Source organism: Procambarus clarkii, chromosome 26, assembly GCF_040958095.1.
Source record: "Procambarus clarkii isolate CNS0578487 chromosome 26, FALCON_Pclarkii_2.0, whole genome shotgun sequence".
NCBI classification, from domain to species: domain Eukaryota; kingdom Metazoa; phylum Arthropoda; class Malacostraca; order Decapoda; family Cambaridae; genus Procambarus; species Procambarus clarkii.
This window is the reverse complement of record NC_091175.1, coordinates 10,672,193-10,685,111: the sequence shown is the minus strand read 5'-3', so window position 1 is coordinate 10,685,111 and position 12,919 is coordinate 10,672,193. Positions and strand designations below refer to the sequence as shown.

The 12,919-nt window shown below is 44.6% G+C and overlaps 1 protein-coding gene across 2 annotated transcripts in view; it reads left to right on the top strand.

Annotated features, from left to right (window-relative positions):
- The first annotated feature begins 321 nt into the window (after nucleotides 1–321).
- Nucleotides 322–12,919, top strand: part of LOC123756774 (dipeptidase 1) — a 158,165-nt gene continuing 145,567 nt past the window's right edge. For both annotated transcript variants that reach the window (XM_069331861.1, XM_069331860.1), the window contains exon 1: nucleotides 322–1,258. The gene's annotated coding sequence lies outside the window, so the exon portion shown is untranslated. The remainder of the gene's footprint in view (nucleotides 1,259–12,919) is intronic.

Here is a 12,919-nt window from a genome sequence, read left to right as displayed (position 1 = left end):
ACGCTCCTTGACGGTAACCAGTTACCACGGGGAAGTGACGCTCCTTGACGGTAACCAGTTACCACGGGGGAGTGACGCTCCTTGACGGTAACCAGTGACCACGGGGGGAGTGACGCTCCTTGACGGTAACCAGTGACCACGGGGGGAGTGACGCTCCTTGACGGTAATCTAGTGACCACAACAACGTCATGACAGTCACTTGACACACACCTGTCAAGCGACCGCAGGAACTGACGGTTCCCCTCCCCTGCCCCCCCCCCTCCCCCCCTCCCCGGGCCAGAGCAGCAACAGAGCAGACTAGCAGCGGCCGCCAGTGTCGGCCTGAGTCTGTGGTAGTGCGCACGTGGCCAACGCTGGCTCCTTCGCCACGGACACCCCACCTCCCCCCTCTCTCTTCAACACGCTCCGGACGCCTGCACGCTCCTGCAGGAGGAGCACCACCTCCTACTCCTCCTCCTCTTCACCGTTGCAACAATTGCAACTTTGCAACTCATCGTCGTGCAACACAGTTATTTACCCTTAGTGTATCTCCCCCCCCCAAACAGAAACACGTGTTAAACAGGAAAATAATCCAAGAGTGAATTTTGTTTTGTTTTCTCACTGTGAGCGTGTATTAAAATTTGCAACAGTGCAATCCGCAGGTCACTGTACATCACCTCCGTATAACCGCCTGTATAGACGGCCTTTCCGTTTAAGCGGAATGATACAGAAGGTGGTTGACGTGGCGGGGGTGAGCTGGTTACACCAAGTTAGAGCCAGCAGTTAACGAGCACATATTGGAGAGGAGGGGGGGTAATAACCCAGGCTGGAGAGAGCATTAACTACCCCGGCCTGACGCTAAACAAGCTTAATCTACGGAGTTAACTTCGCCCTGGTAATTGTGCCTGAGAGCTTGGCTGTCGTGAGGGGCAGGAGAGGGCGGGTTTATTGCCCAGAGCCGGCTAGCAGGTGGGACGAGCCGGCTAGCAGGTGGGACGAGCCGGCTAGCAGGTGGGAAGTGCCGGCTAGCAGGTGGGACGAGCCGGCTAGCAGGTGGGAAGTGCCGGCTAGCAGGTGGGAAGTGCCGGCTAGCAGGTGGGACGAGCCGGCTAGCAGGTGGGACGAGCCGGCTAGCAGGTGGGACGAGCCGGCTAGCAGGTGGGAAGTGCCGGCTAGCAACGTGGGAAGAGCCGGCTAGCAACGTAGGAAGAGCCGGCTAGCAGGAATTACACCTGGCCAACGAGGTCAACTACAACTCCAGTTGTTTCCCTAATTACAGGTGAGTGAACAAGGGGGTGTGGCAGGTGTGTGCAAGTGTCAAGGCTAGATCGAGAGAATGAAGCCGGGGTCCAAGAGTTAGAGCTCAGCCACGCGCCAGAAGTTCAAATACACTCAAAACCGCATTTTGTTTATGAACTGACAAGTAATGACGTCACGGGCACAGGGTAGTGATGACGTCACGGGCACAGGGTCGTGATGACGTCACGGGCACAGGGTAGTGACGACGTCACGGGCCCAGGGTAGTGATGACGTCAAGGGCACAGGGCAGTGATGACGTCACAGACCCGGAGCAGTGAGGACATGAACTGTAAGCCTAATAACTAACCTGCACCACTAGGCCTAGCAAGCAAGGATAGGTTTGCCTAAAAACCCGAGCGATTTTCTATTTTGTCAAATATTTGTTACGAAATCATTCCATCTTAAATAATATTTACATACACCTGAATTACAATTTTTTTAGGCCTAGTTTTGCCCTATTTATTTCAGTATTGAGTAGGCTGCACTAAGTTAGGCCTGAGTGAAAATTTATAAAATGCATAGTATAAGTGATGAATTTAACTTGTCCATTAATGCATAAGGAAATATTATAGATAAAATATTATATGATGTTGGCTTGTTCGTGAATTCTACCAATCACACACACACAGGTGGAGACTGGGAGTACCCAAATGAGCCACAGGGGACGTTAGAAAGAACTTTTTCAGTGTCAGAGTAGTTAGTAAATGGAATGCATTAGGCAGTGATTCCATACACAGTTTCAAATGTAGATATGAAAGAGCCCAGTAGGCTCAGGAACCTGTACATCAGTTGATTGACAGTTGAGAGGCGCGACAAAAGATCCAGAGCTCAACCCCCCGCAAGCATAACTAAGTAAACACACACACACACACACACACACACACACACACACACACACACACACACACACACACACACACCATGTGAGAGTTTCTCTACCACAGTCTTGACAATATAGTTCAAGCAAACTGTTGCGATACGCCTATATCCTTACCGGACGGTCGTGAGAGGCAGTCTGAATCACAAACACCCGAACTGCCTCATAAGGACGGTGAACCTTCCTGCCTGCCTCTCTGTGGCTAGGAAGGAGGCATTCAGGCACAGGGTGCCAATAGCTGAGTAGTCAGCGCTACGGATTCGTAGTCCTGAGGACCGGGGATCAAATGGGCAGAGTTTCCGCGGTGGCGAAAATAAATAGGCAGAGTTTACTTCACCTTGATGCTCCTGTTCATCTGGCAGTAAATAGCTGCCAGATGAACTGGCAGCTATTTAAAAAAAGCTGCTACGGGTTGCTTCCTGAGGATTTGTAACAAAAAGGAAGCCTGGTCGAGGACCGGGCCGCGGGGACGTTAAGCCCCAAAATCCTCTCAAGATAACATCAAGATATCCTATAGGTGTCTACTGCCTCCCCATGATAGCCCATTCTCATCCTAGTTTTTGCATTATTATTATTTTCTACCACAGACGTGGCCAGACATTTACAATGCTAACCAGCATATGTACATTTTATTCTGTCCTCCATGGACAGGGTGAGAGATTTGTTAAACATTTAGTGTAGTGATTTATTGAACAATCAACCATAGATGGTAATTGGAGTATTTTGAAAATGCTAATCTAACCTACATATATAAATACATATGTACATCTGTCCTACATAAACAGTGTTCGAGGTATGTTCTTTTATACATCATAAGTACATACATACATACATACATACATACATACATACATACATACATACATACATACATACATACATACATACATACATATTTTTACAAGTACAAGCTTTATTTACAGCACATTGAATATTACATAACTGATGCATTACGTTACGTTAATCTTTGGTACAAGTTCAGTATATCATCAAGTGTTCCAGAATTCATCAAGTGTTCTATCAAGTGTTCCAGTATTTACAGAGTTCACTTTATCTCAACCCACGGGGGGGGGGGGAGGTGAGTCAATCAATCTGGGACATTCTACAATGTAAAGTTCAAGGAAGTGCATGTTTTCTCTTTCACAAAGTTGACCCATGGTGTATTCGACACTCACAAAGTTAACACGTGGTGTATTCGACACTCACAAAGTTAACACGTGGTGTATTCGACACTTTCACAAAGTTGACCCATGGTGTATTCGACACTCACAAAGTTAACACGTGGTGTATTCGACACTCACAAAGTTAACACGTGGTGTATTCGACACTTTCACAAAGTTGACCCATGGTGTATTCGACACTCACAAAGTTGACCCGTGGTGTATTCGACACTCACAAAGTAGACCCATGGTGTATTCGACACTCACAAAGTAGACCCATGGTGTATTCGACACTCACAAAGTAGACCCATGGTGTATTCGACACTCACAAAGTAGACCCATGGTGTATTCGACACTCACAAAGTACACACATGGTGTACTCGACATCTGAGTTGTGAGAGAGCTGCCAGATACGTCTATATCCCAGACGTATTCTGTCCACTATAACATCACATTGCCGCGTACATTCTCTATTAGTTCCATATATATATAAATGTCTCCTCAGGGTATTCATCATAAGATTTAATGCTACAGCTTTCAGGTCTTTGTGATTTTGTCCGGTCAGTCAGATTTTCATCAGACATTCGTTTAAGCAATCTCTTTATCACTGCTAATGAAACTCTCATATTAATTTATTCTACTGATCTACTACAGGCTGTCTTTGCAAGCATCCCTGGAAACACAAACCCAAACTGTCCCTATTTTATGCTTGTTACAACTTGTAATAAAGTTGTTGCATCTTTGTTTAACGTGTTTATGACGTATTAGAACGCTGTTACAACTTGCTATATTGGTTGTTATAAGTGGTTAGGAGGTGTTAAAACTTGTTCGAACGTTGTAGCAACGTCGTAGTTTCGTTGTGTGTTTGGCGGGATATCAACAGTATCATGCTGTATGATGCCTAGTTCATACCCATGCTTGGTGTCTAGTGTGTACCCCCATACTTACCATGCCCATGTTAATTTATACTTGTGTTAAGTGTTTAGTTCCTGCTTTTGTTAAGTGTTTAGTTTATTTGTTAGTGTCCTACGTATCATATTTACTCCTTCGTCTCTCTGTTTCTGGCATTGATTCTCATATTGTCTATCCCTCGGGCTCTGCTTTTTGTCTGTTTATTTGTCTATCTGTATATCTGAGTGTTGCTCCGTCTTTGCCTCTGTCTTTGTTTAATTCCATCTCTCTGTCAAATCCTCTGTCTGTCTGTCTGTCTGTCTGTCTGTCTGTCTGTCTGTCTGTCTGTCTGTATGTCTGTCTGTCTGTCTGTCTGTCCGTCTGTCTGTCTGTCTGTCTGTCTGTCTGTCTGTCTGTCTGTCTAACTGTCTGTCTGTCTCTCTCTCTCTCTCTCTCTCTCTCTCTCTCTCTCTCTCTCTCTCTCTCTCTCTCTCTCTCTCTCTCTCTCTCTCTCTCTCTCACTCTCTCTCTCTCTCTCTCTCTCTCTCTCTCTCTCTCTCTCTCTCTCTCTCTCTCTCTCTCTCTCTCTCTCTCTCTCTCTCTCTCTCTCTCTCTCTCTCCCCGCCAAAATCTAGTTCACTAAATATAACCCCAATAAAGTCCATAAAGCAACTACACCCTCCCGCACACACAAGCAGTATAGTGTCCGCGCCGCCCTATGTTCCCATGTAATACTTAGGGAAATTGACGAGGTGGAAAAGCAGGAGATGTTTACCATGAATAACAATAGAACTGGTGCGGCGCGCTGAGTGATTGCTTCAGACAGCCAGCGGAGAATGCAGGCCCGAGGCTGCAACTTAATTCTGCATACACAAGTGTTGTTGATGATGCTGGAGGGGCTGGCGGCCTATGGAGAATCGTTGGGCGTTGCTAGAAGCGACAGACCACAAGATCATGCGGGTGGCAAGCGATAGACGACGAGGAGATGATCCCATATATAACCCCCCTTTTTTTTTAGTCAATACCAGGAGGTCTAGGACAGGTTAGGTAAGGTTAGTAATTAGGAGATAATTCAACCTGTGTTTGGTACTTATATGATGGTATCTATGATCATATGAGCTATGATGGTCCCATTAACCTATGATGGTCCCATTAACCTATGATGGTACCAATGGTACCATTTAACCTACGGTGGCACCATTACGAAAACAGATCGGTACAGAGACGAATTGGCCACATACAAAAACATCTTAGGAAACCAATAAAGAACAGAATGTCGTGACCTACAAGGAAATACTTAATACAGTGTAACAACAAATAGACTCCAGTCACCAGCAAGGTGAGGAGGCTGGTTGTAGATAACACAACAACAACAACAACAAGTACTTACGACCTGCCAAGGCAAGTGACTATGCACATACGGAGGAGAACAACCACAAAACTTTCATTAGCTCTAGAAGAACAAACCAGAGCTTTACTACAAGAAAGTGGTAGTAATTGAAGCTTAGATAACGAAGCTCCACACGGAATTGGAGATAAGCCAGGATTAGACGAAATGTCGATATGGCTAGTGCAATAAGAAGCACTTACCAGAATTGCAACATGAGATCATGGAACTAAGATAGAATGCAATTGTATAAGTATCCGACAAGAGGGACGATTGGATGCTCTAAACTACAGGCAAAGGGGGCAATGAAGTGCATTTCTTTGAAATACTAGAAAGCTGGAACCAGGTTGAGGATTATAGAGTTATGTGAAGACGAAGCTCTCTATCAGAGAGACAGTTTGGGGTTTACAATGTGCGAGGCGTGTCTGACAACCTCCATAAACCCCCTTCACGACCCATCAACACGACCACAGAGGTGTGGGAGCCTCGCATATTCTACCACCGGCAAAAAGGATTTGATTTTACTGACAAAAAACCTTACCTTGAGGTGCTTCCGGGGCTTAGCGTCCCCGCGGCCCGGTCGTCGACAAGGCCTCCTGGTTGCTGGACTGATCAACCAGGCTAGAACAAAAAGGATGAAGGGAAGGCAACTATCAAAGGAAAGCGTCAAGCCATTACGACTATATAGCTCTGGGAAGGGGTCAGTATAAGAATTTGGGATGGGACAGAGGGAAAGGAATGGTGCCCAACCACTTGGACGGTCGGGGCTTGAACGCCGACCTGCATGAAGCGAGACCGTCGCTCTACCGTCCAGCCCAAGTGGTTGGGCTACAACAAGTGGCGAATCAGGCTAGAATAACTGAGATTGTATTGGGTCAGGTAAATGAATGTCTAACAAACTGAAAACAGAGAGTCATAGTTAAAGAGGAAGTGTCAGAGTGGAGGCTGGTAGTAACCTGAGCCCTTGAAGGGCTCAGTCTGTGCAGAAACTGTTTTAAAAGCTAATTACCAGAACGAGAGTATATAGTTTATACCATAGAAGTCATATATATATATATATATATATATATATATATATATATATATATATATATATATATATGTCGTACCTAGTAGCCAGAATGCATTTCTCGGCCTACTATGCAAGGCCCGATTTGCCTAATAAGCCAAGTTTTCCTGAATTAATATATTTTCTCTAATTTTTTTCTTATGAAATGATAAAGCTACCCATTTCATTATGTATGAGATCAATTTTTTTTATTGGAGTTAAAATTAACGTAGATATATGACCGAACCTAACCAACCCTACCTAACCTAACCTAACCTATCTTTATAGGTTAGGTTAGGTTAAGTAATGGAAAAAGTTAGGTTAGGTTAGGTTAGGTAGGTTAGGTACTCGAAAAACAATTCACGAAAACTTGGCTTATTAGGCAAATTGGGCCTTGCATAGTAGGCTGACAAGTGCGTTCTGGCTACTAGGTACGACATATATATATATATATGTCGTACCTAGTAGCCAGAACACACTTCTCAGCCTACTATGCAAGGCCCGATTTGCCTAATAAGCCAAGTTTTCATGAAATGATTGTTTTTCGACTACCTAACCTACCTAACCTAACCTAACCTAACGTTTTCGGTCACCTAACCTAACCGAACCTATAAAGATAGGTTAGGTTAGGTTAGGTAGGGTTGGTTAGGTTCGGTCATATATCTACGTTAACTTTAACTCCAATAAAAAAAATTTGACCTCATACATAATGAAATGGGTAGCTTTATCATTTCATAAGAAAAAAATTAGAGAAAATATATTAATTCAGTAGAACTTGGCATATTAGGCAAATCGGGCCTTGCATAGTAGGCTGAGAAGTGAGTTCTGGCTACTAGGTACGACATATATATATATATATATATATATATATATATATATATATATATATATATAAGGTAGATTTATATATATACATATATATATATATATATATATATATATATATATATATATATATATATATATATATATATATATATATAAATCTTTATCGTAACCGAACTGAGCAGGTGAACTCCACAAACACATCAATACAATCAACACCTCGAACGAGCAGGAAACATACACACACACACACAAGGCGGGGCTCGGGAGCTGAAGTTCATTACATGAATATACACCCTCCCCCCCCCCTTCCTACCTCCCCCATTCCCCAGTCCTCCCTCCCTCCCTCTCCCTCTCTCCCGCACACACACACACACACACACACACACACACACACACACACACACACACACACACACACACACACACACACACACACACACACACACACACAGCCCTACACAACGGGGCAGTTAGCAGCGGAGACCGCGAGTGGTTGGTGAGGCAATTACACCGGTCTTGTTTATGGTGGTGGTGGTGGTGGTGGTGGTGGTGGTGGTGGTGGTGGTTGCGGAGATTAATTGTAATAGAGAGCGGGGCGAAAAACTACAATAGACCACAAGGATTTAACTCTAATTGAGCCATTTATCTTTAGTGATAAAAAGGCAGTTTAACATGGAGAAAAGGAAAGGGAGGGGGTAGGGAAAGGAAAGGGCATAAAGGGAAAAAAAGGGAGAATGGAAGGATTGAGAAGAAAGACAAGATAATATAGATGGAAAATAAATGGAATAGGGAACATGAAGGATGGAAAAGGATGATATGGGAATAGGAGAGACAAGTAGAGAAAGGGAAAGGGAAATACTGAGAGCTTACAAAGGGGAGGCACTATGTGATATAAGGATGGGGGAGGGGAGGGGGGGGGGTAAAGGGAATAAGGGAGGGAAGAAGGATATCCTAGGTGGGGGGGGGGGGAAGCATCCTGGTGTGGGGAAACATCCTAGCCTGGTACTTTCTCTCGTTTCAGTTTGTGCACTTTCGGTGGGGCTTTCAAGCCTGAGCTGCATATTGATCAGTTGGTCTCACGAAGGTTGTGACCTCCACATTGTGACCTGCACAACGTTACCTCCACTAATGACTTCACATGGGTCTTCTTGTTCAAGACGTAATCTTATGATTGCTAAAACAAGTCAAATTATTTTAAACTTTAAGCAAAAAAAAAATACATTTTCCAGATTGTCAGAGGAACCAATTGTTTATCCAGTCCTCGTGTGACCTGTGATCACGTGTCTTGGGCCTTACGTGGGGCTCTAGCTCCTGGGATCCTTTCCCCATTTTATTCCCCACAACGGTATCTGCTTGCATAGGATTTATACGCGGGTGTCTGTCCTGGGTTCTGCAAGACTCAATTGTTAGGGGTCTCTCTCTCTCTCTCTCTCTCTCTCTCTCTCTCTCTCTCTCTCTCTCTCTCTCTCTCTCTCTCTCTCTCTCTCTCTCTCTCTCTCTATCTCTCTCTCTCTCTCTCTCTCTCTCTCTCTCTCTCTCTCTCTCTCTCTCTCTCTCTCTCTCTCTCTCTCTCTCTCTCTCTCTCTCTCTCACAAGACCTGGAAGAATGTGGATGTCAGTGACTACCGTGAGATATAGTGCAAGAGCTTCCCCCCCCTCCTATACTTTTGTGGAGAGTCAGGAGGACTTCTGGCAAACAAGCTTTGAATTCCCTCTGGCTGTACAATCCAATGTTTACCAGATCTTTAATTGGTGCTTGCTCGTGTTTGTTGTTCGTGAGTACAGGGATGTGTGTGTGTGTGTGTGTGTGTGTGTGTGTGTGTGTGTGTGTGTGTGTGTGTGTGTGTGTGTGTGTGTGTGTGTGTGTGTGTGCTTGTGGGAAGGCGAAAACACATGAAGAGGTCATGGAAATGTTATGTCTTTAGATCTTGTATGTGTGTGTGTGTGTATGTGTGTGTGTGTGTGTGTGCGTACTCACCTATTTGTGCTTGCGGGGGTTGAGCTTTGGCTCTTTGGTCCCGCCTCTCAACTGTCAATCAACTGGTGTACAGATTCCTGAGCCTACTGGGCTCTATCATATCTACATTTATCTACATGTGTGTGTGTGTGTGTGTGTGTGTGTGTGTGTGTGTGTGTGTGTGTGTGTGTGTGTGTGTGTGTGTGTGTGTGTGTGTGTGTGTGTGTGTGCCAGTGGTGTCTATCATATTTACAATGCAAATCATCCTGAAACAGCACACCTCATTTGGATTACGTTCTGCAGTTTATATTACAACACATCAGAACCCACATAAATTTTCGTCAAAACACCCAGAGTCGGACGAGAGGTTACAGGCACTTACTCCACCTTCAGGGGGTTACTGTCTAGAAGTTACACTCTAATAACAGGTGTAGTAGAAGGGGTTTATATATTCTGATAGACGAAAACATGACTAAAAAAAGTCTGTAAAAAAAGACGAAAGGTGTTTTCAAAGAAGATAAGAAAAAGAGGCAGAAAATAATGCAGTCCCAGTAACGAAGGATTCAAATTGCATATATATATATATATATATATATATATATATATATATATATATATATATATATATATATATATATATATATATATATATATATATATATATATATATATATATATATATATATATATATATATATATATATATATATATATACACAAACCCTGCCTGTATGTTCCTTCGTCAGTCGCTACCATTCCTAGCTGAAACATGGGCATTCTCATTCCTACATTCCCATTCCGAAACGTCGTTTCACTTCCGATATCCGACGTTCTGTCCGTTTACCCTCCCCCCCTCCCCCGGACACCCACATCCCCCCCACACCCCCACACAAGGCCCCCCCACCTTCCCTCCCACCCACATACTCGTTCGTATAACAAGACAAAACGGTCGTAGTAGTAGGGAGGGAGAGAGAGAGAGAGATTGGAATGGCAGGAATTCGAAAGGGGGGGATATGGACGAGTTAGGAGAAAGGGATTTTTAAGGGGATGGAAGGGTAAAGGAAAGGGGTGGGGGGGGGGGTAAGAGAGACGGGAGGAAGGGGGGGAGGAGGGGGATGTGGGACAGGCCTGTCGCCCACTATTATAGATGAGATATGCACCAGGGGGATGTCTTTATATTTTAGGTCCGGGGGTCGTGATGTTGGGTTCACACATCCCCCTCTGTGTCATGCAGTGGGTACATGTGCCTGTTCTGTGTCATGCAGTGGGGTACATGTGCCTGCTCTGTGTCATGCAGTGGGGTACATGTGTCTGTTCTGTGTCATGCTGTGGGTACATGTGCCTGTTCTGTGTCATGCAGTGGGGTACATGTGCCTGCTCTGTGTCATGCAGTGGGTACATGTGCCTGTTCTGTGTCATGCAGTGGGGTACATGTGCCTGCTCTGTGTCATGCAGTGGGGTACATGTGCCTGTTCTGTGTCATGCAGTGGGTACATGTGCCTGTTCTGTGTCATGCAGTGGGGTACATGTGCCTGCTCTGTGTCATGCAGTGGGTACATGTGCCTGTTCTGTGTCATGCAGTGGGTACATGTGCCTGTTCTGTGTCATGCAGTGGGTACATGTGTCTGTTCTGTGTCATGCAGTGGGTACATGTGCCTGTTCTGTGTCATGCAGTGGGTACATGTGCCTGTTCTGTGTCATGCAGTGGGTACATGTGCCTGTTCTGTGTCATGCAGTGGGTACATGTGCCTGTTCTGTGTCATGCAGTGGGTACATGTGTCTGTTCTGTGTCATGCAGTGGGTACATGTGCCTGTTCTGTGTCATGCAGTGGGTACATGTGCCTGTTCTGTGTCATACAGTGGGTACATGTGCCTGTTCTGTGTCATACAGTGGGTACATGTGCCTGCTCTATACCTGGAACATACCTGGAGAAGGTTCCGGGTTTTCTTCAACTCCCCGAGCCCGGCCTGAGGCCAGGCTCAACTTGTGATAACTTGGTCCAACAGGCTGTTGCTTGGAGCACAAATTTCCACTACAGCCTGGTTGGTCGGCTACTTCTTGCAAGAACTTGTCCAAATGCTTCTTGAAGACATCCCCCCCCCCTTTTGTTCCGGCAATATTTCTAATTCTGGCTGGGACAGCTGTGGATCTCTGATACTCAGACAGTGATCTCTGATTGTGCCTATGACACAATCAGAGATTTCTATTCTTAACTGGTTCTATTCTGCATTTCCTTCCGTATCTTTCGCCCCTGTAGGTTGCTATACGTTTGTTCAGATTTGATACTTGGCCTTCCAGTAGCCTTCATGTATATATTATTGTATCTTTAATGTATATCTTCCATGTAGCTGCGTCACGCACTGGATACAAGTGCTTGCTCTGTATCTTGAAGTGGGGGTACCAGGTACCTGCTCTGCAACATGAATTGGATTCATGTGTCTTCCCTGTATCATGCACTGTACATATGTGCTTGCCCTGTAGTAAGTATTTTGCAGGCAGACCCACCGCGGCTCCTGCACTCTTAACATCTTAACATAGGCCATATTGTAACAGGCATAGCAAGTAATGTATGCGGAACAACAGTCGAGGAGTGAATATTGTCCACGGCTAGACCTACCCTTTAGCCATTAACCATAGTCTTAAGTGCAAAGGCTCACATAGCACCACGTACCGGACACAAAAGACTTCCAGTACCACATACTGAGGGCACAATCTCGCCCTTTATCATAAAGCTTGTCCTATCAAACTTCCTCTAATATAAAGCTTGTCCTATCATACTTCGTCTATCATAAAGCTTGTCCTGTCATACTTCCTCTATCATAAAGCTTGTCCTGTCATACTTCCTCTATCATAAAGCTTGTCCTATCATACTTCCTCAACCATAAAGCTTGTCCTATCATACTTCCTCTATCATAAAGCTTGTCCTGTCATACTTCCTCTATCATAAAGCTTGTCCTATCATACTTCCTCTATCATAAAGCTTGTCCTATCATACTTCCTCTATCATAAGGCTTGTCCTGTCATACAGTGGGCGTGCAGGCTTGCTTTTCAACATGTCTGCAAGATACAGGCCGGCGCTGCAGCATACAGTAGTTACAAAGATCAGCGCTGTATTCTGTAATGGTAATAAAGGCCTTTATTGTATTGGAGGCCCAAGCCAACCCTTTATGATACACTGGTCGTATATTCCAGCTGTGTATATTTTATTGGTCTCGTTATGAATAATATACTGGTCTATGTATCTCCATTAGTTTGTAATTATAGATCTGTCATATATATATGCGGGTTTGTGGTGGAGATGGGGGAGAGAGGGAGGGTATTGATAAATGTGGTGATGGTGTGGGTGGTAGTGATGGTGTAGGTGGTTGTAGTGGTGTAGGTGGATGTTGTGTAGTTTTGAACTATTAGCAGACTTGATTGTACAGTTAATAAAGAGACTTCCTTCTTCAACGGACTTCAAGGAGAGTTCTTAATAAAGGAGAACCTGAAAAC